Source organism: Danio rerio, chromosome 9 (genome assembly GCF_052040795.2).
Source record: "Danio rerio strain M-AB ecotype USA chromosome 9, GRCz13ab, whole genome shotgun sequence".
Lineage (NCBI taxonomy): Eukaryota > Metazoa > Chordata > Actinopteri > Cypriniformes > Danionidae > Danio > Danio rerio.
Genome location: NC_141029.1, coordinates 48,416,264 through 48,441,500, shown reverse-complemented (window position 1 = coordinate 48,441,500; position 25,237 = coordinate 48,416,264). Strand labels below are relative to the sequence as shown.

The following is a 25,237-nucleotide window of genomic DNA, read 5'->3' as shown; positions in this document are numbered from 1 at the left end:
TGAACCATATATATTCAAATGCATCAAAACAAATGAAAAATAACCGTCCAACTCCCAAGGAACACTTTTTATTTGCTCGCCTATGATGATCTGTAATTGCGGTTGGCATTTGACGAGTGTTAATTTTAGGCCCTGAGTCTATCCATCAAGCATTTGGCCTTGTTTTTTTTTCCTGGTGTCAAATCAGAAACTATCAAATCAGAAAAGACCTGTGACCCATTTCTGTGTCTCGCCTCACTACTTGAGAACTGCTGCTTTACATACAGCACTTTATGAATCTATAATGCCGCAGCAGCACAGACATAGACATAAGAACGGCTCTGACAAACTCCACATCTTCTGGGAGTATCTGTAATTTTCTGCCTATTTAACATGATTCACGAGGTCCTGTTGGTGGATGTATGGATCTATATTAGGAGATGTGCGTGGGCAAGAGAAACAATGTTGAGGGCACATCAGCAAAGAATGAACACAAGACTGAAGAAAATGCAAGGCTTGGAAGTCAAGGCTTTGTGTCAGCTACAATGCTAACATTCATTAGCACTGTTTAAGGAAAGTAGGACTGCATGAACTTGGAAAAATCTGACGATGTGATATTTATTTTTTCTGTATTATTATATACGGGGGGCTATTAAATCAGGAGAGCTAATAAATCTGACCTCAAGCAAGTCATAAATAAAAACAATGTGGCATATATTAAAGTGAAATCAGCAGTAATTTCTAGTTTTCTGGGCAGTCTGGTAGTATTCAGATATAGATATTAAATATTCAATAACACCGCATAGTCTTTATCACATATAATTTAAAAAAATTAAAGGTGCAGTAGGTGATCTGCCAGAAAGCTAGCATTAGCATAATAGCTTAGAAATTTTAAAACCCTCCCCTGCCGTCCAAAGTCAAGGCTCCTTAAGTTATGAACACGCAAACGCACACTGATTAGATATAAAACTAGATCATGTCATTCACCAGTTAGAAAACTCTATAGACACACACTTTATCAAGCGTAGTTGTTGACAGGCCAGTGGGTGCAAGAATTATATGTCCCCACACAGGTTGTCACTGTTCAAAAATCAACAAATTTGTAAAGATAAATCAAACTTCACCTTAGTTTTGTTATTAAACTAAATAAATATTATATCAGAAAACAGGAGTGCTAAAACAGAAATATCCTGCCATCATTTTACATTACACTTACGTTTACATTATAAAGGCAACGAGTAGCTTTTCATTTTCAATTGTGCTCGCTGATTCTCGTACATCACTTGTTTTCAGCTTCTTTTTCACTTGAACAACTAAACGAATGCTCAGGTCTATGTAACCGACTATCTTATCGATGCTGTTAAAGGTACTCAATAAACTTGAAAATAGCCAATCTTTTGCCAGACATTTTCAGTGGCTGAACAACACTACCGTGCATATAACCCCTTCATAAACAAGAACACCGTCTATGCTTTGCGTGGATAAAATTGTTTTAAAACACACCCGTCTAATGTAATACTTCAGCCGTGGTGTCATCCTTCAGATTGTTGTTTTGAACTGCATAAGGTCATTCCCCTCCAGCGTGCAAAAGTAATCCGCATATTGATTTAAGGTTTAGAAAAGTTTTGATTCTGCATTTTTGGCTGAAACAATCTTTCTTTTCATGCATACAAGGCCACGCTGGTCTTTCAGAAAGAAGTTCAGGTTGATGCAGAGTTTGCTGATGACGTCCCTCTTTCAGAGGTAGATGCGTGCTTTACAAGCTTAAAAAGGCAGTGCAGAAATTCGAATTTAACTTTGTTAACAGACAGTTTGAGATACCTGTCGTAGTTGAGTTATTTGTCGACCCGGAAATATTTAATTGGATGAACATTTTATAGTTTTATGCCTTATCCAGAGTATAAAAATACATATAAATACATTTAGATCATTGACTTCATTCAGTACTATTGAAATGTTAAGAGACTTTCAATCAGCACAACAAAACATGTTTCTGAAGACAATCAATCACCTACTGCACCTTTAGGGTGACTCGTTATAATAAGGGTCCATGATTAATGGTGTATTAATACCTGAATGAATTAATGTTGAATGAAAGAATGGACCAATCAGAAATTAAGTTCAAACATTAGTTACGACGTCAGTTGGCATTTCTTTGTGGAGTTTGCATGTTCTCCCTGTGTTCGCATGGGTTTCCTCTGGGTGCTCTGGTTTCCCTCATAAGTCCAAAAACATGTGATACAGGTGAATTGAGTAAGCTAAATTGTCTGTAGTGTATTTGTGTGAACGGATGTTGTGATGGGTTGCAACTGCGTAAAACTTATGCCGGATAAGTTGGTGGTTAATTCCGCTGTGGCGACTCCAGATTAAAAAAGGACTAAGCCGAAAAGAAAATGAATGAATGAATGAATGAATTAGTTACGACTGGAATGATTCGTTAACAGCAGCCAACTAAACTACGCAACACAGACTCATAATGGATATGTACCCCTGTCTACATTTCTGCAAAATATGTACCCAGAGCCATGCCTTGCTCCATTCCGTCTGTAAAACTAATGCTAAGGGATGGTATGACGCAGCTGACATCTTCTGTTCCTTTTCACAATATGGCCGAACGATTACCTCTATAACCACTGCTTTTCCAAACTGTAACCAGTTTGCCCAGTAACTCGCCGCGTACGCCAATGGACCTGGGATGCAGAGTGGAGCTGACCGTGACGGCGGGGTTTGAGTCTGGTGAAGAATGATTCCAAAAACAGGTAAACCAAAGCAAAAATAAATAAACAACAGGCTGAAAACAAGGTGAAATTGTGCTGTCGCAGTGCCTTTTCTTTTTCTAGATTGCTTTTGAAAACACTATCGGTTGGGTTTAGTGAAGAGGGTGGGCAGGACAGGCGATCAACAGCAAGCTGGCCTGGGGCGCTTTCCCAAAAAATGACATATATTCGCAGCTGAACTATTATAGTACAATGCATCGTTTGGGAAATGAACAATGTAGTGACGATTGTTTCCCAAAACCCATAGTATCTCTGTCACAGATCTAACGTTTGAGCCACGTTAGTTATAATGCCAAACATCACAAAACAATATTAGTTTTGGTAAAAACATGCACTCGCTTTCAATATTAATTGAAATATATGTAAATGGCTCATATAGGGCCAGTGGTTCCTTTACAAATATTAAGAATATTCCATAGTCTATTCTAAATTAACATAAAATCAATTACAAAACCTAACACATACTCTAACATCATATATAAATCATATAAATAAATAATAAGGCGATTTATTAAGAAATAAAATTTTATATTTATTATTTATTAGGAAAAGAAAATATCCTGTCAATAATAATATAAATAATATTAATGAGGATGATGACGATTATAATTATTTATTTATTATTATTATTTTTTTTAATTATTATTAAGTAGGATATTGATTATTAATTAATTAATTTTTTTAAAAGTCTACTTTTACAATTTGACACATGCAAACCACTATAGAAATGTTCTAACCTACAGGCCCATGTCATGTACAGTACATGTACTTAATAAAAAACCTACTATAAATTAAAAGCATTCATGTATGCTATGTTTTTTTGTTTTCATAAGCTTTGGAGACTTAACAAATTCTGTTTTTAAATAATAGGTCACTTATAGCTGTGGTCATGAGACATGGCTGTATTCAAAATGACATCAATGTTTACAAAGTGCACTGCAAAGCGAGCCAATTGTAAACACGAAGATCACTAAAACTGAACTTTAAAAATGATTTGAAAGCAAATTATACCAAGGAGAGAAGACTTAATTTTTTTTTAATCATTCCAAGTTTAAATGTTAGATTGTTCTAAATGAAAGGGGCATAGGGGGGATAACTGGGAATACAACCCAGCCAGGAACTATGTTGCCAACTACAGCTCCAGATGTGTAGTTGCAAGCATAGAAGTTTGCGATGCCGTTTCGGAATGTTCATTGGAACGATTGACTTGGAAAACGCCAAATCAACAAACTATGTTTGTAATGACACAACTTGCGACCTTAGTTGGCTAACGATGGTTTTTGGAAATGCACTCCAGAGCTGTGGTCCTACAGGAATTGATTTTAAGACCTATGGTGTAGATTATGGATTCTCAACCGGTGGGCCACGGCCCACTAATGGGTCTCAGCAATCCTGCAGGTGGGCTGCAAGATTAAAATTAACTCTCAAAATTAAACTATAATTTTTGTATTTCATTATTAATATACTATATTAAAATGATCAAAGTAATGCAGTTTCTCCACCTCTCCGATGATTATTTCAAACTCATGATTTCGCCTGCAACTAGCACACATAAGTCTGTTCATTCACAAACTGCATGAAGTGAAAGTGAAAGTCTCTCTTTGTATTATTGTGAGAACTATTTAATATATCTTCAAAGTTGTCCAAATGAATGTCCTGTGAGTGTTTTATAACAGACGCGTGCCCATACAGGAGGATCTAGTAAGGCTGTCGTGTTTCTGTCATAGAATGTAAAATAAACTTGCATATGAGCTTCAGACACGCTCTGGCGGAGCTGTTCACTGTTCCTGTCAGCGATCTCTCAATAATATCCAGCTGCAAACTCAACCGCCATCAGATCGACGCATTTCAACAGATTTAGGATGTTTTACTGTGTTTTACATTTGTGAGTATATTTTTAAATAGTAGATATTTAATGGTAGATATTCAGTCAGTCCAGTTTAAAGCAGAAGCTGGTCTTTTGCAATCTCCCTGTTAAGTTTTTGTTCTCTTTGAATTTGTGTATGTTTTTTTTTTAAATATATAACATTTTATATATATTTGTAATTAAATAAAGGTTTAAATGAGCATTTCATACAAACATTTTAGAGAAAATGTCAGACAGGTGGGCCTTTTTTAATTTTGATTTGATTGGAGAAAGAAGGGGGCCCGAAGTGAAAAGGTTGAGAACCACTGGTGTAGATTAAGACTAAAAGCATGGCATATATGCATGATAAAGAAGTAATAAAGCAGTGCAAGATCAATGCAGATCATGTTTATTTATTTCTAAGCAACAACTTCTTTCTTCATTCTTTTTAAAGAGTCTTTTTAAAATCTTTTTAAATATTTTATTATATTCAGATAATATAATATTACTATTATATCAAAATTAAAGTTACAAACAGTACAATTTCTTATGACTGAATGCTTTAAACTTAAAACGCTCAAAAACACATGCAGATGATAAGCTTTCACTGTATTGTAGTTAAATTCTGACTCCATAAATCTTGTGTGCTTTGATCTGGGGTTTCTGGTCAACTATAATCCCAACTCAACACTGCATATCTTTAGATGTGATTATTGCGGATGAGCAATATCGATGCTGAAATAATATATAGTGCAGCCCAAGAAAGTACAGTCTGAAACAAGAGATAAGGACATATTTGGTTAAATCAAATCAAATCAAAGGGCAGATTTGAATAGTAAAATCAGGGTAGTGGCATTAAAGGGATAGTTCACCCAAAAATGAAAATGTTCTCACTATTTACTCAGTTGGTTCCTAACCTTTATAAGACATCTGTTGAACACAAAAGAAGATTTTTAAAGAAAGCTAAAAACCTGTAACCTTTGACTTCCATAGTAGGAAAAGCAAATGCTATTGAAGTCAGTGGTTACAGGTTTCCAGCATTTTTCTAAATATCTTCTTTTTTGTTTATCAGAAGAACGAAACTCAAAGGTTTTAAACAAGTAAAGGGTGAGTAAATGATGACAGAATTCCCATTAATATGTGAACTTTCCCTTTAAGAAAGAATCTAAATGCATCTCAGTCTAGTTCTGGTCCTGCTTTTTCTCATTTTTAACCTCATCAGAGTATCACATTTGATGATTGTAAATAAAACACACCCAGCAAAAGGTTTTTATAAAACAAAGCCAATCTGTAATACACTTTTAAGGTAAAAAAAAATACATTATATGCTGCAATAACATGCACATTTACTGGGGAGCATGTCTATAAGCGCATCCACATTCCCTTTATCCACTCCAGAAGAGACTGAGGGGAAATTTACACAACAGCATTTCCTACGGTGGCTGAGAGAGCTCAAATGCTCTGAAGTTAAGAACGCACATGCAAATAGACAAACATCAACAAACTGAGAAGATATCTTCATCATTTTGACAACACACACACACATAATTTTTTATAGAAAAAACACATGCAAATATAGAAATGCACTGCAAATAGTGCAGACCACAATGGAAATGTATTGGGGCATTAAAAAAGTGACTAACCTAGCTGCTTCCTGTTTAGAGTCACAGGTGTTGTCGGAGATCTGTTTGTACAGTATCTTTTTGTTTTTAGCCCTAATAATCTGATGAAATGTGCAATTAATGCCATTAAAAATTTTAAGTGTTACTTTAATGGCATGTTGGCATATTTAGAATATGACTAGGACATTAAAATAAAAAAAACCCCAACCTCATTCTGAAAACGTAGCCCTATATACATTTCTAGAGAGCTCCAAATACTTCCCAAAAGAGTTTTTTTTTTTTTACATATTTTGTTTTTGCAAATCCACAAGAGGCCGCTGTGTACGCTTTTTGATATCACTGATTTCTCTCGCATGTGCAATTCGCACCTGCTCTTCTCACGTAAATCCACTAGAGGTCACTGTCAACACTGACCGACCAATCTCTGCATCCACCCCTTTCACTAAACCAACCAATAGTGTTTTAAAAAGCACCGATTGACCAGTGCCCACCCACTTCCCTAACCCCGACCGACAGTGTTTTCAAAAGCAATCCAGAAAAAGAAAAGCCCTCTGATTTTACTACTTTTTTAGATTTTCCCACATTCTCACGCTGTTGTTTACTTGTTTATTTTATTTTTTAAGCTTTTGCTTTTATCTTACACGCTTTCTGGAATCGTTTTTCACTGGACTCGAACCACTTCGTCGTCACGGTCAACTCCTCTTTGCATCTCAAGTCCGCCAACGTACGTGGTGAGCCACTGGACAAACTGGTAACAGCAGGAAAGTCATTCATACGGAGGTAATCAGTCAGCTAGTAAGTGCGAAAAGAAACAGCGTCATACCAGCCGGTAGCATTCGTTTTACAGACAAAATGCAGCTATATTGACTTCTGGCAACATAATTCGCAATGTCCAGAAATGTAGATAGGGCTACGTTTTCAGAATGAGCCTAGGTTGAAAAAACACCTGTGATTCTAAACTAGAAGCAGCAGAGGTTAGCACTTATTTGTGTCCACCAACACATTTCTGTTGTGGTCTGCACTATTTGTATTTGCATGTGTTGTGAAAACTTGCGTATTATGTCAAATTGGTGAAGATGTTTTCTCAGTTTGTTAGTGTTTTTCTATTTGCATGTGTTTTCTTAACTTAGCATGTTTGAGCTCTGCCAGCCACCATAGTTTTTAACAAAAAAAAATGTGAATCTTTTTAATGAATTCCAACTGTTTATTAAAAAAAAAAAAAGTTGCTATTTGTAAAACACAATTTAAAAAAATGCTTTATCATCTGTATTAGCTAGAAGTCTGTCAAAGGGTTATAAGTTTTAAGAGATGCACAATTCTGGGAAAATATGCAATTTGTGATGGTGTTAGTGTTGTGATAAAGATACAACTTACTTGCAAAATTCTATTTTATTTGCAATTTTTTAATTATTTATGTTATCATACCAAAATACACAAGTATCATATTTTTGGTTCATATTTATGCTAATTTTTTTTTTTTAAAGCACAAACATTTAGGGCAATATCATACACCCAGCGCAATGCAGCACAAGGCACGACACAATTGTTGTTTGCTAGTTTCAGCTTGACAGAAGAGTCATTTTGAAGTTTTGCACCACGCTGTTTAAACAGCAAATGCATTTGCGCTCATATGTGCACCCATAGGCTAAAAGGTTCTAGGTTCTGGTCTAAAAAAGGAGGTGTGTTAAGACGCATTACTGGCGTGTTGCTATTTTGAGGAGCTAAAATAGACTGCACAATAGACCAGATTAAAGCAGGTCTATAGTCCAGCGCAGAGCGTGTTATTTGTACACAGAGGGTGTACAGCAATATGAAAATATCTTTACAAATGAAAAAGAATTAAAGGATTAAAATATTACAAAATTATTATTTTTCTAGCCTACACAAAAATAAAAACCACTGCCTAAATGCCTTCTTTATCTCGCAGGGCTTTTTAAGTTTATTCATAACAATTTGCTTTTCTATAATGTTATTATTAGTAGTAGTAGTTTTTATTATATGCATATTTATATTTGTTTTATTAAAAACAAATTTGCCCACCTGTCAGGTTTAAGACCACATGGGGCACAGCATGTGTATTTGCATAAAACTCAGTTTTTTTGACCACACTTTGTTTTTATTGTTCATTTATTCATTTGCTGGAAATTAGAACTGAATTTAGGAATAATTTGGAAACAAATCTTTGCGCTTAATAAACAAAATTAATAATGTATAGGCTAATGGATGTCTGTGCGTACAAGAAGTTTCCCTCTCCATGAGAGTGAAAGTGAAAGTAAAGAATGAGGAGGCTCATCTCTCATTCTTGCCTGTAGATGGTCTGTTTAACTGTTTTCTCGCTAGTAAAGAGTTCAGTTTTTCCACTTACAAAGTCCGCCATGTAAATAGCAAATGCGCTATGGCGCAACCCAACTGACTTTTAAAGGGAATGGGAGATAAGACTCTGATTGGTTTATTCTCAAAACATACCTATAACTCATTAAGAGAATAAGCACAACCCTGTTAGAGCATGCGCACAGCGCAAAGTGGATTTTTCTGTCCTTAAAATAGCAAAAGTGGATTCTGACACGCCCTTAATGCTTTTGCGCACTGTGCTTTGGACTTTGCACATGGATCGTCAAAACAGAGCCCTCAGATTTTAAAACACCACAAATCCTGGCATTAGCGTTTATTTACAGCTCTAGGTGCACCTAACAGTACCCACTGAAGAGGTGTGGATGAAGATAGTCTAGGTCACATCTGATTGGTCAGATTGGATACACAACCTATGCATGCAGCACACAATTGCACACATGAAATGCATTTAATTTGTTGCACTTCTCTGCAATATGGATATTAAATGTATTATTTTTGTGATAACAATTATTGTTCAATATATTGTGCCGCCCAAGTGTAAACAATTGTATTTTTAAGCAAAATGTTTGAAGCTTTCCAGCAAAAAAAAAAAGCATTTAAAACAAAGAATGTATCATTTTCTTGTGTCACTTGGGGTTTAATTGGTTTCAGTGAGAAAAATTTTGCCCTCAAGCTCCTATCCCTTTAGCTATAGTTAACTATATGTAGTATACTTTAGATTTTGCTATAAGCGATGGTGCATTGTAGTATAATATAGAACAGAAAACTTGGGATAGTATTGGATAATTTGATAATATTACTATAGCTGTTGTACCACAACTGAATAATTCAAGTATTTCACTAAAGTACGGTTCGGAAGTACTTTAGTATTTACTATAAGTTACTAAGGTATTATTTCATCTGGGAAGTAAGGATGAAATATTAACATTTGAAATGCATGCTGTGTCAAAAAGACAATAAAAGTCTAGTAAAAATATAAAAACTAGTGGTGGGCAGTTATCGGCATTAACATAAGACTCTTATTGCGCAATAAAAAATATCGCTGTTAATGTATTCTCAAAGTTGGGTTGGGAGCTGGGTCTATTTTGTGCAAGCTATGATGACTTTCACCTTGCACTGTAGGTGGCAAGAAAGAGTCTTCAAACCTGTGTGTATTCCTACTGTGAAATTACCACATCAAACGTGACGTGCTAACATAGATGCAGTTCACTATAGAGTGAATCTGATTAGTGTTAGCTCCACATCTCTCTATCAGGCACCTGTAGAGTTTATGCGTTCGGGTAAAACATATACAGATAAAATGGAGCGGGTGTTTTTTAAAACAAATGACGGTGAATGAAAGTCAAACCGAGTTTGACAAAAAAGTGCCCTTCTGAATCAAATCAGCAGGATGCCCTTCTGGATCTTTCACTTACTTCGACGACACTACTGACTATGTTTACATGGACATATGTAGTCTAGTTATTGGCCTTTATTGACAAAAATATAATGAAAGGTGTAAGATGTAAAGTGCATGCTTTCATGTAAGAGTTGCCTGTAATTTTGGGTGGCTTTAACTGCAGTTCGACAGTTCATTCACTCACGAACATTTCATTCATGCCCTTGACAAACTAGTTTGATTGCGATGTTTACTTCAATAATGCCACTAATATACGCATACTCCATGGCTTAATTCCATTCTGTTTAGTTCAGTTATTACTTTTTTTATGATTAAGGTGATCAAAGCTCGAGCTCATGTGGGCCTACAGTTCATAATTCATGTTTAACTGAAAAAACAGTAAACACGAGTACATCTTATTAAAAATCACCAGTTATCATAGTAGAACAGTTTCTCAAGCAGTTTGTGATGCATTTTAGAAACAGGAGATGAGCCCCTGGTCTAATGCGCCACCTGGCTTGAGAACCCCGTTCTCAATGACTTAATTTTAGTCATTATTTGGGTAGCACACATATTCTGAATGCCTTCGGCAGAATTCAAATGAGCCATTTTAATCTAGATTAATATAGATTAATTCTAAGATTACAGTGAGATTAATCTAGATTTTTAAAAAATGATCCATGCCCACCTATAATAAAAATATTCACAAGGATACACCAGGGTTAAAATACACATTTACATTACACTGAAGTAAACTAAACAGAACTTCAACTGTGAAAACTGGACTGAAGCCATTTCAGTTTACTACAACTGCTTTGACACAATCTACATTGTAAAAAAAAGCGCCATAGAAATAAAGATTTGAATTAAATGTAAACAGGTCCCCCTAAAACAGGTGCAATGACATTATTTATTGTTTTTTTAAATACTGTACACCCTTGTCATTGAATCAGTTTCTGTTAAATGTTTTAATCTATTCAGCTACAGTGTTGCGCTAATAACTTCACGCATGTTCAGAATGACTACAGCTCGAGTAACCCACTTCAGCATCTTTCCAGCTTTAACCCTCTCAGGTGCGCAACACACGCGCTGCCCTTTGTTGCAGCTTTAAAGATACTTACAATAAGCACATCATTCTATCACCGAAGCTTTGCGTAAATGACAGTTTCCACAACATATCTGCATACACTAAAAACCATAGTATTCAACGCGTAAAATTCGACACCTCACTCCCATCTACTCCCCACGAGCATCTCGTCATCCACACTAATGACTCGTCCACACATTTAACGCATCCTAAATTATAGCATTGTTGCTGAGCACACACCCCTGCCATCATCACACATCCACGGGGACTCGTTTCTCCCATAGGCTCTAGAAGGAGCGCCTCCACGCACCAGTATCCATGATAGCAGAGATGATCTGCGCTATTCCTCATTATAGTGCCGTCATGAACGCGGGTGAAGCCGCGTCAAATGATGTCTGTGTGTGTCGTGTTCGCCTACCTGTGTGTTTGGAGAGTTTTCCAGGCAAAATAAGGTGAAGGCGATCGGTCAGAGAGCGCACCAGCCGTACTGGTCCATAGTGAAGCGCTCAAGCTGCTCGGTTTCTCCCCCTTCTGACAGACTCTCTCTCTCTCTCTCTCTCTCTCATCAGAGAGTGATGCTCACTTCAGCCGCTAGATGGTGCTGTACATCAGGGATATTCCATCTGATGCCATGCACTGAACCTCAAATGGTATCATGCCACCTTCCTGAAAAGTAAAAACATTTATTTTGAGATCCAAAATATGCTTTAAAATATGCATTAAAATTATTTATTTGTGTAAAATATAATATGGAAAATACAGAGCTTATAAGTTCTTTTGCACACGTTGGAACTGCATTTATTCATTCATTCATTCATTTATTTATTTATTTATTTACTTGACTAATTTATTTATTTATTTATTTATAATCTTGATTATTCTGTGTTTGTATTCTAGAACTTTTTTAATGTATACTTTTATTTTATTGCATGTTTGATCTCTCTGTTGTTGTAGGGCTTTGGGTCTTAGAAAAGTATAAATAAAAGGTATTATTATTATTATTATTATTATTATTATTATTATTATTCATTTATTTTAAATCAAGGTTTTTGTTCATTCATTCATTCATTTTCTTGTCTGCTTAGTCCCTTTAATAATGAACCACCGACTTATCCAGCACGTTTTTACGCAGCGGATTCCCTTCCAGCTGCAACCCATCCCTGGGAAACATCCACACACTCTTACACTACAGACAATTTAGCCTACCCAATTCACCTGTACCGCATGTCTTTGGACTCCACACAGAAACGCCAACTAGGCCAAGCTGAGGTTCAAACCAGTGACCCAGCAACCTTCTTGCTGTGAGGCAACAGCACTACCTACTGCGCCACTGCATCGCCTCAAGGTTTTTGTATTTGAATTTATTTTATTTTATTTTTATTTTTTTATTGTTTATTTTTTGCTATTTTTGTATAGCCTATTCAGTTATCTTTATTCAAACTCTACTTTAAAAGTAGAATGCTGCATAATTTAAAGGTTGGGAAGAGATTAAATGTAACATTTCTTATTTGTCTGATTGTAAATTATAGTTCTTAGAGAAGTTCATCTTTAAAAAAAAATGTTAGCAATAAAAAAAAAAAATATAGCAGTAAATTGTTCCTGTATTGTTACTGTAACTGTAGTTCATTAGGTAAGTACATAAATATTCATGAGACTGCATGTCCTTATCCTATGAGAAGAAAGTTTGCTTAATTATTAATGGCAGTATGCTTTGCTTTCCTTACAGACGGTCCATCTTGGGAGAATGCATGTCAGGGAAAGTTTTTACTTTGCAGTGTGTGTCTGTGTGTGTGTGTGTGTTTGTGTGTGTGTTATATTTTCTAGACCATTACAACATGGCCATGTCATTGGACCATAAACATTTCCTGCTTGCTGTGGAACTGTTTGATAACTGTATCAAGACGCCATTCAATTATAACTTTGTATTTATAACACTTTTTAATGTTAAAACGGCTATCATGACAATATTTATCAATATGTGGCTCTTTCTGGGTTCTCAGAAGCTTTAGAAATGAAAAATGTAAAACAGGACATACGTTGGGACCATTGTTCTTGTTTACATCCCTCAAAATGGTCTATAGACTTTGAGTTCTGAACACAACATAATTCCCAACTGGATTCATTCAATGTGTGAGTTTAACAGGTCTTTACAGTTCTTGATATTACCATTTAATCAAATATGATTTCACATTCATTTGAACTGTTATGTGGAATCGTCCTTAACTGGACTAGAATCCGATTGCTATGTTTGTAAATCAAAGTCTGCATCCAGATACTATAGGATGAAATGCTTAAAAAACTAGAAGAAGTTTGAGGATAAACACCTGACAAAAGTTTTAAAATTCAACATCTAAACAATGTCTTTAGATGCAGGAACCATAGTATAAGTGGAATAATTGACTCCAGTCCATTGATTAATTAGAAAATAATGCCCATTCCACTTGAAATTTTCACCAGATATTGATAACCAAATAAATCCATATGCAGTTGAAGTCAGAATTATTACCCCCTCTATGATTTTTTTTCTTTTTTTAATATTTCCCAAATTTTAACAGAGCAATGAAATTTTTCGATATGTCTGATAATATTTTATCTTCTGGAGAAAGTCTTATTTGTTTGATTTTGGCTGGAATAAAATCAGTTTTAAAATTTTTAAACACCATTTTAAGGTTAAAATCATTAGCCTCTTCGAGCTAGATTTTTTTCAATAGTCTACAGAACAAACCATTGTTATACAATAACTTGCCTAATTAACCTAATTAACATAGTTAAGCCTTTAAATGTCATTTTAAGATGAATTGAAGTGTCTTGAAAAATATCTAGTAAAATATAATTTACTGTCATCATGGAAACGAAAAAAATAAATCAGTTATTAGAAATGAGTTATTAAAACTGTTATGTTTAGAAACGTGTTGAAAAAAATCTGCTCTCCGTAAAAGAAATTAGAGAAAAAAAAATTAACAGGGGAGCTAATAACTCAGGGGGACTAATAATTCTGACTTCAACTACATGCAAAGAAAACTAAACGAATTAGTAAGAAATAAGACATTTTAGTAAGTTATGCCAAAAAAATGAAATGACGCAAGGAAAAAGTATTGAACATATGAAGAAAGGGAGGTGTAGAAAGGCAGTGAATGCCCAGACAGCAGCTAAATTCTCTCAGTAGTTCTTCAGCAGCCCTCTGCCCTTCCTCATAGTAAATTAATATTTTCTGCTTCAGTCCAACATCGACATAATCAGGATGATGAAGATGAAACCAAGGTGGACATTTCAGCAAGACAACCATCCAAAACAAAGCCAAGGAAACTCTCAAATGCATTCACAGAAAGAAAATCAAGCTGCAGAATGGCCCAGCCAATCACCTGACCTGAATCCAATAGAAAATACAAATAAAGTTCAGATTTGATAGACGAGACCCACAGAACCATCAAGATTTCTACACTCGATTGAAGTCTGTAAAAAACTCACACCAGAGCAATGCATGTGAATTCATTCTCCATATAAGAGGCGTCTTTAAGCTTCCATCATTAAAAAAACTTTTTCTGTAAAGTATTTAACACATTTCAGTAGTTCAAATGACATTGTTATTACATGTAACCTTTTCAGATTTTCGTTTTGTTATATTTTTATGTTGGTATTTTTTGGGTTTTTACCAAAATCTTAATCAATTCCATTACAACAGCTCCTTTAGAAATGAAGAATTCAGATGCAAAAACCTCTAAGTGCCGGTTGAAATATCCAGTGAACATCAGCCTATTTTGTTCATGTTGAGATATTTCACTTTAAAGACCAGGAAAAGGACTTATTTTTTGCCATAAAAGTGATCTTACTGAACATACACACAGGAGTCTGATAAAAACGCTTATTTTTGAGGAACATTTAAGACGGCATTTAGAGATTTTTGCATATGAAGTCTTCAAGTATTTTTTCCCAGTAAAAACATGACGTGTTCAATACCCTACTGTAAATTATAACATATCGTTTTACTCATTTTGAGATTCACAAACCTTTCTTTTTAAAATACATATGCTTGTTTCAGAATCAGAAACTGTGAGCTGTCAGATTTGAGTCAGAAATATAACTCATTTCCTATTCAGTGCCTTGCAGCAAAATTAACCCAGCATTCGGCTCTGAAACGAATGCAGCGTTGGACTGATGAATTCATCATGGGCCCCTTTCCAAACAAACAAATTACATATTTTGTAGTCCCTAATCGCTTGTTTTGTTGTCATTGATTTCTCCCGTCATTTCACCGAAGTGACGCACAAAAGCCAAGAAGCTCTTCTCATGATACAACACAACAGCTGCTTTATGAAATAATAGAGAGCAGATTAATCCAGAACATGGAAACACAGTGTTTACCTTGGATGATCCTAATGCTTTTCAGATGAGGAACAGTTGCATTTAGAGCGAGGATGATTATTTATTTAGGTTTTATTCAATAATAAATCAGTCATGAGAGGTTACTCACGTGTCTTGCAAAAAAATAAATAAATAAATGGAGATGCTGACCTCAATTCGATCATTTTATTTTAGAAAAAGGATCCCTTTCTAGACCCAATGATGGCTAATTTCTACATTTACACTTGATATAAGAAAATAATTATGTTTTTTATGTCCAATCTCCAAGCTTTTAATAGCAATCTGATTTTGTATGTCAATAAGTACAGTATGATGGGTGGCACGGTGGCTCAGTGGTTAGCACTGTCGCCTCATTCCAAAAAGGTTGCTGGTTTGAGTCCTGGCAGGGCCAGTTGGCATTTCTGTGTAGAGTTTGCATGTTCTCCCAGTGTTCATGTGTGTTTCCTCTTGGTGCTCTGGTTTTCTTACACAGTCCAAAGACATGCACTATAGCAGGGGTGGCCAACCCTGTTCCTGGAGAGCTACCTTCCAGCAGATTTCAGTTGCAACCCATATCAAACACACCTGCCTGTAATTATCACATGGTGTTCAGGTCCTAATTAATTGGTTCAGGTGTGTTTGATATGGGTAGCAACTAAAATCTGCTAGAAGGTGGCTCTCCAGGAACAGGGTTTGCCACCCCTGCACTACAGGTAAACTGATTAAGCTAAATGGGCCATCGTGTATGACTGTGTGTGAATGAAAGTATGGGTTTTTCCCAGTTCTGGATTGTGGCTGGAAGGGCATGCTGCATAAAACACATGCTGGAATTGTTGGCGATTCATTCCACTGTGGCAACCCCTGATAAATCAGGAACTAAGACAAAGGAAAATTAATGAATAGCACAGTTTGTGAAAGATGCACAGAAATACATGGACAAAACTCTTCAGTAAACTATACTTTCAGATTATGCTGCCTCCTTGTGGCTAAATCTTTCTTATTTCTATTTTTTAGCTATGACTACATGTGAAATATTTCATCATGTTTTAACCGAATCAATGGTTCTGTATAGTCTCTAGGGACATCAGAATAAGTATGCCCAAATGGAAATAGAAAACAAAAAATAATAATTAGCATAGCTGCTGTTCGTAGTGTATTTAAACGAGATGCAAAAATGGAGTGTTATAAATGAAAATAGCAGTTATATACACAAACATAGAAACAAACATGTAAAGCATATGAGAGTTTCTAACACAATGTCTGGTGTATTAATGAGGAGTGTGTACTGCAGGTGGTTGTCAAGCCAGCTCACCTGCGTGGAGCACATTCATGCATCATACCGTTGTGTGATGCATTGAGTGTATGCTTACTAAAAGACAGGTCTTTAATCTAGTTTTGAACTAAGAGAGTGTGTCTGAGCCTCGGACATTATCAGGAAGGCTATTCCAAAGTAGGAGCCATGTATGAGAAGGCTTGACCTCCTCTACTTGACCTATTCTAGGTCCTACCAGAATCCTTAAGGTTTGAGATCTTAAAGAACGGGTTGAACTGTAGCAAGACAGATGGTTGGTTAGATAAACAGGAGCTAGATTATTTAAAGCTTTATAGGTAAGTTGTAATATTTTATAATCAATAAGGCAGCCAGTGTAAAGAGAATAAAATTATTCAATTCAATTCGATTCAGCTTTATTTGTACATCGCTTTTACAACGTAGATTGTGTCAAAGCAGCTTCACATAAATGGTCATAGTAACTGGATCAGGGTGGTTCAGTTTTTAGTGTTTAAGTTCAGTTCAGTTTAGCTCAGTTCAGTGTGGTTTGAAATCATTACTGAGAGTCTAAACACTGAAGAGCAAAAAATTAGATTGATATGATCAAATTTTCTAGACCTGGTAAGAACTCATTTTGTATTAGCTGAAGTTTATTAATAGAGGATGCTGGGCAACCAGCAAACAGAGCATTACAATAATCCAGCCTAGAAGTTATGGTTATTAAGCATGAACTAGCTATTCTGCATCTGAGATGGATAGCTTCGTAACTTTTCTCAGATGAATGAAGGCGTATTTTTGTGACATGGGAGATGTGATTTTCAAAAGTTAAATTGTTTGCACAGGAAGTTTGGCCAGAAGAATAAAGGTTGTGCCCAACAGAGCCTGGTTTCTCTCAAGGTTTTTTCCCCCCTTCACTTCATCAATTGGTGAAGTTTTTTTTCCTCGCCACTGGCTTGCTCAGATCAGGACTCAGTTGATATCAGTTGATTGGCTCTTCAGTGCTTAAACTTTCAGCAGTGACATTTAAACCACACTGAACTAAACTGAACTTAAACTCTGCAATCTGGACTTTACCAGAACTAGGTTAAGTGGCTTTGACACTTTCTACATTGTAAAAAGTGCTATACAAATAAACATGATTTGAACTGAATTGGATTTTATTTTGTGATGATTTGGAATTATAAATATAGTTTTGTTTTCAGCATTGTTAGCATATAGGTATTATAATTGCTTATGTATAGGATTTTAGGTCACGCTGATGGTCTGTTTATTGAATTTAAGTTGCATTGCATCTATATGTCAACTAATTCTCTTTAGATTGTACGTAGACTGTTAGGTTGGGGTTGGGGTTAAGTTTAGGGTTAGTGTAAGTCCACATGTACTTGCAAAGTTTTTTTAGTTAAATGTCTGTTGAAGGAGCAGTATCAACAGATATTAAGCAGTCAGTCAACTAGTACTTAAAAGGACCATCAAAATAAAGTGTTACCGGATTTTATATTGGAATAAATCCTTAAACCTTCAATTTTATTAAAGCACTAATTAATTCAACTTTCCCAGTGATGGGTTGCGGCTGGAAGGGCATTCGCTGCGTAAAAAAATGTGCTGGATAAGTTGGCGGTTCATTCCGCTGTGGCGACCCCAGATTAATAAAGGGACAAAGGTGAAAAAAACATGAATGAAGGAATAAATAATTGATTCAACTTCCAGTTTTCCAGTTTCTGTGACACCCAGGCCAGGTTATCCCTACTCTCAGTCACCCCAATCACTCCGATCACCCTCACCTGAGTTTTGATTAGCTCGCACCTGCACGCCATCCCCTGCCATTTACACCAGCCCCATATAACCCAGCACCTCCACTCACTCAGTGTCCGGCCTTATTGATTGTCAGAAGGACTCACACTCACAGTCGGTGCAATCTAGCTTTCTCAGAGTATTACTTACCTGTCCTGTTTACCTGTTATCTCCAGTGTTCCTTATCTCCCTACTTCCTAGTGTGATGCTCATCTGTTGCCTCTGTCTCCCACTCCTTCCATGAACCTGGTTCCATTCATCCTTCCTCTGGTTCCTCCATATCATTCGATCCACTACTTCACTTCCAAGCTGCAATAGATTCTTGTTTAGTCTTAATATCTTCATCTTCCACTGTTTTTAATAAACTGTTTACATTTTACTCACAGTTCTGGTTTCTGATCTTCTTCTGTGACCTTTACAATGAAAATAAAATGTAAAAGGAAGTGCTATTTAAACACTATTTTTTTTTCTTTTAAAACCTAATGAAGATGAATTAAACTAGTTAACATTCACTCAGTGAATATGAATGTCAGTGTCAGCAAAATCTTTAAAATATTCATGAGCTTTTAAAGCAAGATCAAACCATATTAAATTAAATGAGGGAGAGGATCGTCCTATCTCATCCGTGCAGGGAATATTTTAAAGGTGCAGTAAGTCAGTGTCTTTTTAAACATGTTGTGTTGTGCTGGTTGAAAGTCTTTTCCCATTCCACTAATGATTAAAGTAATGTGTAAGGTATGTGTAACCCCGCCGGTCCTACACCACCCAACCCGATTCGAGCTGGGATTGAACCGGCGACCTTCCGCATGGGAGTTGATTGCTCTACTGTAGCATCTGAGGAGCCTCTAGAGGAGTGAGGTTTACTTGCACAGCACTAGATGGCCTCCTTTACATAAGACATGAAACTTAAAAATGTTCATCCAATTAAATATTGTCAGGCAGACATTTCCCAAAATTCTGATAAGGAGACTAAACTGTCTGTCAGTGAATGTTGATCTTTACAACTGTGCACCTCTGTTCACCAGATCCACTAATTGCATGCACGTGCTGCGAGATCATGTGCAGACGAGACAATAACATCAGTAAAATCAATTGCTAAATCAAAACATTAAAATCCTGAATCAACATTGGAGTTACTTTTGCTCACTTGAGGAAGGACGACACCGTGGCTGAAGTAATTTTGTTAGATGTTCTGTTTTAAAACTCTTTTAGTCACGCAAAGCTGACGTAGATTGTGTTGTTATAATTGGGTTATATGCACAGAAGTGTTGTTCAGCCACTAAAATCTTGATAAATGTGACTGTTTTTATCTTCATTCTTTTACAGCATCGATATTATAGATTTTATTTCATTTAACAACAAAGCAGAAGTAAATAGCGCTATTTTGCCATGCCTGCTTTACTAAGCTGAAGTTTGTTCTATATTCACATCACATTGGTTCATTTTTGAACTATGACAACCTGTGATGTATTATAAATGACAATTAAAGAATCAGTTAAAAAGGAAAAAAGTACATTAACAACATTATTCATTTCTATTCATTTGAAGATACACAAATCAAACTACATCAAATGAAAAGTAAATCTGTGTTACCTGATCTAAAATAAAAATTACTGTAGAGTTTAAACATTGCATCTTATTATATTGTCAAATTAATATATTGTTGTTGTTTTATCCAATTGTATGTCGTATTTTGACACTCCTGTTATTCAGCAATGTTTAATATTTACAGTAATTTTACTTTTTAGATAAGATTGCAATGATTATTGTTTATTTGATACCGAGCCTTTAATTGTCATTTATAAGAGATTTATAAAGCATAAATAGTCCTCACTTTAGATTAGGTCACAAAACTGCATGAAGTTGAGTTAATAAAGCATTTGTTAACATACATAACATTAATATATGCTTGAATATTAAGATGTAAAAACCTTGATTTAAATAGTTTATTAATCATTTATGAACTCATTCTGAATTATCTTAAAAACCTCTAACTACTCTTAAATACTACTTGTTTGTAAATAATGCAGTACTTTATTTAGTAATGAAAAATAAATCATTAAAAAAAGTATGAAAGTACATTCAATAAGAACATTAAACATATGGTTTTAAGCCAAGAAAACAGCATTTGTAGCTGCAGTTATAAACTGCTTACTAACGTTTATTAATGTAGGGTTAATGCTTAACATTTGATGAATTCACTAGATGCTAATGCTTAATAAATGGTTCATTGTGTGTAGTTATTATAAAGTGTTACCAGTACATCAGTTATTAGAAATTAGTTATTTAAACTATTATGTTTAGAAATGTGTCTCTCCGTTAAACAGAAATTTGGGAAAAAATAAACAGTAGGGCTAATAATTCTGACTTCAACTGTATGTAAACTTCTGGTTTCAACTGTATTTGTGCATTATCCCACATGAAAAAAATTATATAAATAGTAAATACTATAGTGTTTTAAACCATAATGTGTTGAAGTGTATTAAAATGAATATATTATAGCATTTATCACTATTTACACAACCCAGGCTTATTCTGATTATGTATCCCGATATACGTTTCTGGAGATCACCAAATACCAGCAGCTAAGTTTTTTGAAGTTTTTCTTTTTCACCCCCCATCATTTATACATGTAAATATTTTAATTATACAACTAGTTGTGGCACAAATACAAATATATTAAAGTCTGAGAGCGATATAATTAAAATACCTTCAGTTCTGCCCCCAGCCTCCCTTAAATCTTTCACTTTTACAGTTACAGTGAAATCACACCCATTCATTATTCTAAAAAGCTCCTCCTTAAATTGCTTTTCTTATCTGCTCTCTGTCTTTCTCCTTTAATTTTAAAAGCCATCTGTCTGATATCTTGTTTACAGAGCTCATTGCCCAGACTGGCCGCTTGCCTGCTGGTGACGGTGCTTTAAAAGAGATCTCCTCCTCCGACGTGAATCCCAGAAAAACACAGATCCAGCATTCCTGCATGCGTCACATGGGCCTGGAGGAGGGCAGACATTATCAGCTATAGTGAGACAGACGATGTGTGTGTACTTATGTGATTTATGAGGACATACAATTGTAAATCAACATAATAAAAAATAAAAAAAAAACACTGAATACACTGAACAAAAAAATGTTTCATTGTATTTACTAATTTGTCTTAAGGTAAGTAGTCACAAACAATTAATATGATAAGATTCAAAGGAAAGAAGATTTTTTCAACACATTTCTAAACAATAATTTTATTAACTTATTTCTAATAACTGATTTATTTTATCTTTGCCATGATGACAGTAAATAATATTTGACTAGATATTTTTTCAAGACACTTTTATACAGTTTAAAGTGACAATTAAAGGCTTAACTAGGTTATTTAGGTTATAGGCAGGTTAGGGTAATTAGGCAAGTTATTGTATAATGATGGTTTGTTCTGTAGACTGTCGAAAAAATATATAGTTTAAAGGGGCTAATAATTTTGTCCTTATAATGATTTTTAAAAATTAAAACCTCTTTTATTCTATAGCTGAAATAAAACAAATAAGACTTTTTCGAAATGAAAAAATATGATCAGACATACTGTGAAAATGTCCTTGCTTTGTTAAACATCATTTGGGAAATACTGAAAAAAAAATCAAATAAAAAAAAAATCAAAGGGGGGCTAATAAAACTGACTTCAACTGTATATTCTTTGTAACCACTTAAAAAACTTAGTAAATCAAATGAGCTATTTTTTTTAGTATGGTTTAAGAAGGCATGCTTTGTGTCCTCGTAAATCAAAATGCATAAAATCCTACTTGATGTGTTTTGACTTACAAAATGTGGCACTGGTTTTCTGTGAGGGTAGGTTTAGAGGTAGGCTAAAGCTATATAGTAAGTAGTTTTTTTTCTTTATGAAATACATAACGACTATATGGAGAGTCTTCATAAAACACAAATACAACTGTGAGTGGCAAGAGGATGGTTGGCATTAAAAAATTGTCCAGCAAAATGAAGATATTGACCTAAAAAAAATTATAATAAAAAAATTATATATATATATAGTGGAAGTAAGAATTATTAGCCCTTTTGAAGTTTAGTTTCTTTTTTAAATATTTCCTAAATGATGTTTAACAGAGCAAGGAAATTTTCACAGTATGTCTGATCATATTTTTTTCTTCTGGAGAGTCTTATTTGTTCTTGTCTTATTTGGTCAAAATTGTTAGCACCTTTAAGCTATATATTTTTTCGATAATCTACAGAACAAACCATCATTATACGATAACTTGATTAATTACCCTAACCTGCCTAGTTCATCTTATTAACCTAGTTAAGCCTTTGAATGTCACTTTAAGCTGTATAGAAGTGTCTTGAAAAATATCAAGTAAAACATTATTTACTGTCATCATAGCAAAGATAAAATGAATCAGTTATTAGAAATGAGGTATTAAAACTTGCATACTGCACCTTTAAAATGCTAAAATTAGTGTTATTCTCTTATTATTTTTCAAGTTTATGTTGCTTTTACTGGCATGCCATTTTTTTTTACAGTTTTACCAAAGCATTTTAAAGGTGCAGTATGTAAGTTTGACAACCAGTGGTTGAACTAGGTATTACATTTCTGGATCAAAAGGCAAGCAAAGGCAAAGGTTGCCAGATCAAGGAGCGAGTCTGACTATAGAGCCTAAAGGCTGATTTAAACCATGTTCTAAATAAAAGCATCATATCTAATATCACTGGGAGACACCCATACACACTCAATCACACACATACACTACAGCCAATTTCTGTGTGGAGTTTGCATGTCCCCGTGCATGGGGGACATGGGTTTCCTTTGGGTGCTCCAGTTTCCCCCACAGTCCAAAGACATGTGCTATATAGGTGAATTGAATGAACCAAATTGGCCATATTGTGTGTGTGTGTGTGTGTGTGTGTGTGTGAATAAGTGTGTATGGATGTTTCCCAGAACTGGGTTGCAGCTGGAAGGGCATCCACTGTGTAAAACATATACTGGATCAGTTAGCGGTTCATCCCGCTGTGGTAAATCTAATAAATCAGAGACTAAGCTGAAGGAAAATGCAAATGAATGAAAACAACAACAATAATTAATTCATTTTCCTTCGACTTTATTCGGTTGCCACTGTGGAATGAACCCCCAACTTCCAGCATATTATGTCACAACCCAGTTGGAAAGCTGTTGTTTTTATTATTATTATTATTATTATTATTATTATTATTATTATTATTAAGTATTCATTTATTATTAAAAAACAAACATAAAAAAATAGGAAATGCAGTTAAAAATAGTGCTTCATTTTTTTTTTAAATCTAAAACTATTCATATGTTGCAATAAATCTAATAAAAATTACACACAATGAAAACAAAACACTAAAGCTTGAAACTAAAAATGCAGAGGTAAAATGTTATGCTAAAATAAATGCAAACTATTCTTAAAAACTACAATCAAATCTCATCATATTTTCCAGTGCACACGTCAATCACAGCAAGCCTGTCTACAAGATATTCAGCACACACTGCTGGTAGAGTTTACATTGGACAGAAAACGCTGAAGATCGTGCCAGTACAACCCAGACTCCAAACCCACATGATGGATGTGTTTATCTTAACAAAGCCATGGTATGTTTGATTCAAAGACATTTACCAGGCCTTCTACCATGATGCACTGCAGGTCAGAGTCTCGGAGTGTTGTTGGAGACGTCTGCATGCAAACAGAAGTGATATTATTAAAGGGGGGAAAACTCAGGGCAGACATCCAGATATCCAGCTGCTGAAAGGATTTGATGTCTGTCTCTCGTTTTGATGGTAGGTGTTGTCGAGCCACAGTTATTCAGGTATTTATGGCCTTCAGCAGCTGTGTTTGAGTCTCATTATCAAGAGTTTCAGCAACTGTTGCTCAACACCAGCCCATACAGTATATACACAGTTGATGTCAAAATTAAATTATTATGAACTTTTTTTTTATATTTCCCAAATGATTTTTAACACAGCAAGAATTTTTTCACAGTATTTTCTATAATATTTTTTCTTCTGGAGAATGTCTTCATTGTTTTATTTCGGCTAGAATAAAAGCAGTTTTTAAAGTTTTTAAACCCATTTTAAGGTCAATATTACTTGTTACAATGGAGTTGATGCTGACAATGGAGTGTGGATCCAAACGCAAGTTTATTAAACAGAGAACAGTCAGGCAAGCAACAGCGAACACAGGAGCAAACAGATGTATACGGGCAATACAGAGTCGTGGTCGATAAACAGGCAGATAGTCAAAAAAAGGCAGGCAGCAGACAGGAGTAAACAAACAAAAAAGCAATGTTCAAACATGGAAGGCAAGGAAAACACGTCATAAATGTTCACTAACAATTTAACAAGCCTCAGCCATGAGTGTCTTAAATGGCCTGTTCCCACTGAGTGGTACGGTATACGGTACGGCCAAACCATACTTTTTTATGGCTGTTTCCAGTGTCAAAAGGCATACCGAACCGTACTGTACTGTACTGTACCTAGTGTGTGCTGTGCAGGTAAACCTCACTCCTCTGACCTCTAAAGGTGCTCTAGCGACAGATGCTAGAGGCCATGGTCTTTAGCCTCCTTGGTAGAGCAACCGACTCCCATGCGGAAGGTCGCTGGTTCGATACCAGCTTGGAGCGGGTTGGGTGGCGTAGGACTGACGGGGTTACATTGGTGCCATGACCCAGATGGGAGTGAGGTTTAGGGGGGTGAGTGTAACGGAGGCAAACTAGTGTGTGCTGTGCAGGTAAACCTCACTCCTCTGACTTTTAAAGGTGCTCTAGTGACAGAAGCC

The 25,237-nt window shown here is 35.3% G+C and overlaps 1 protein-coding gene and 1 long non-coding RNA gene across 6 annotated transcripts in view; both read right to left on the bottom strand.

Annotated features, from left to right (window-relative positions):
* The window catches only part of slc4a3 (solute carrier family 4 member 3), a 208,714-nt gene extending 189,898 nt beyond the window's left edge, over positions 1-18,816 (bottom strand). For 4 of the 5 annotated variants that reach the window (XM_087265860.1, XM_087265861.1, XM_087265862.1 and 1 more), the window contains exon 1: positions 11,460-11,577. The gene's annotated coding sequence lies outside the window, so the exon portion shown is untranslated. Of the gene's footprint in view, positions 1-11,459; positions 11,708-18,593 lie in introns of those variants that run through there. The other variant, NM_001423525.1, reaches the window with a different exon arrangement.
* Positions 18,817-20,460: 1,644 nt separating this feature from the next.
* The window catches only part of LOC110440050 (uncharacterized), a 66,082-nt gene continuing 61,305 nt past the window's right edge, over positions 20,461-25,237 (bottom strand). The window contains exon 4 of the long non-coding RNA XR_015499894.1: positions 20,461-21,438. This is a non-coding gene — a long non-coding RNA (uncharacterized LOC110440050). The remainder of the gene's footprint in view (positions 21,439-25,237) is intronic.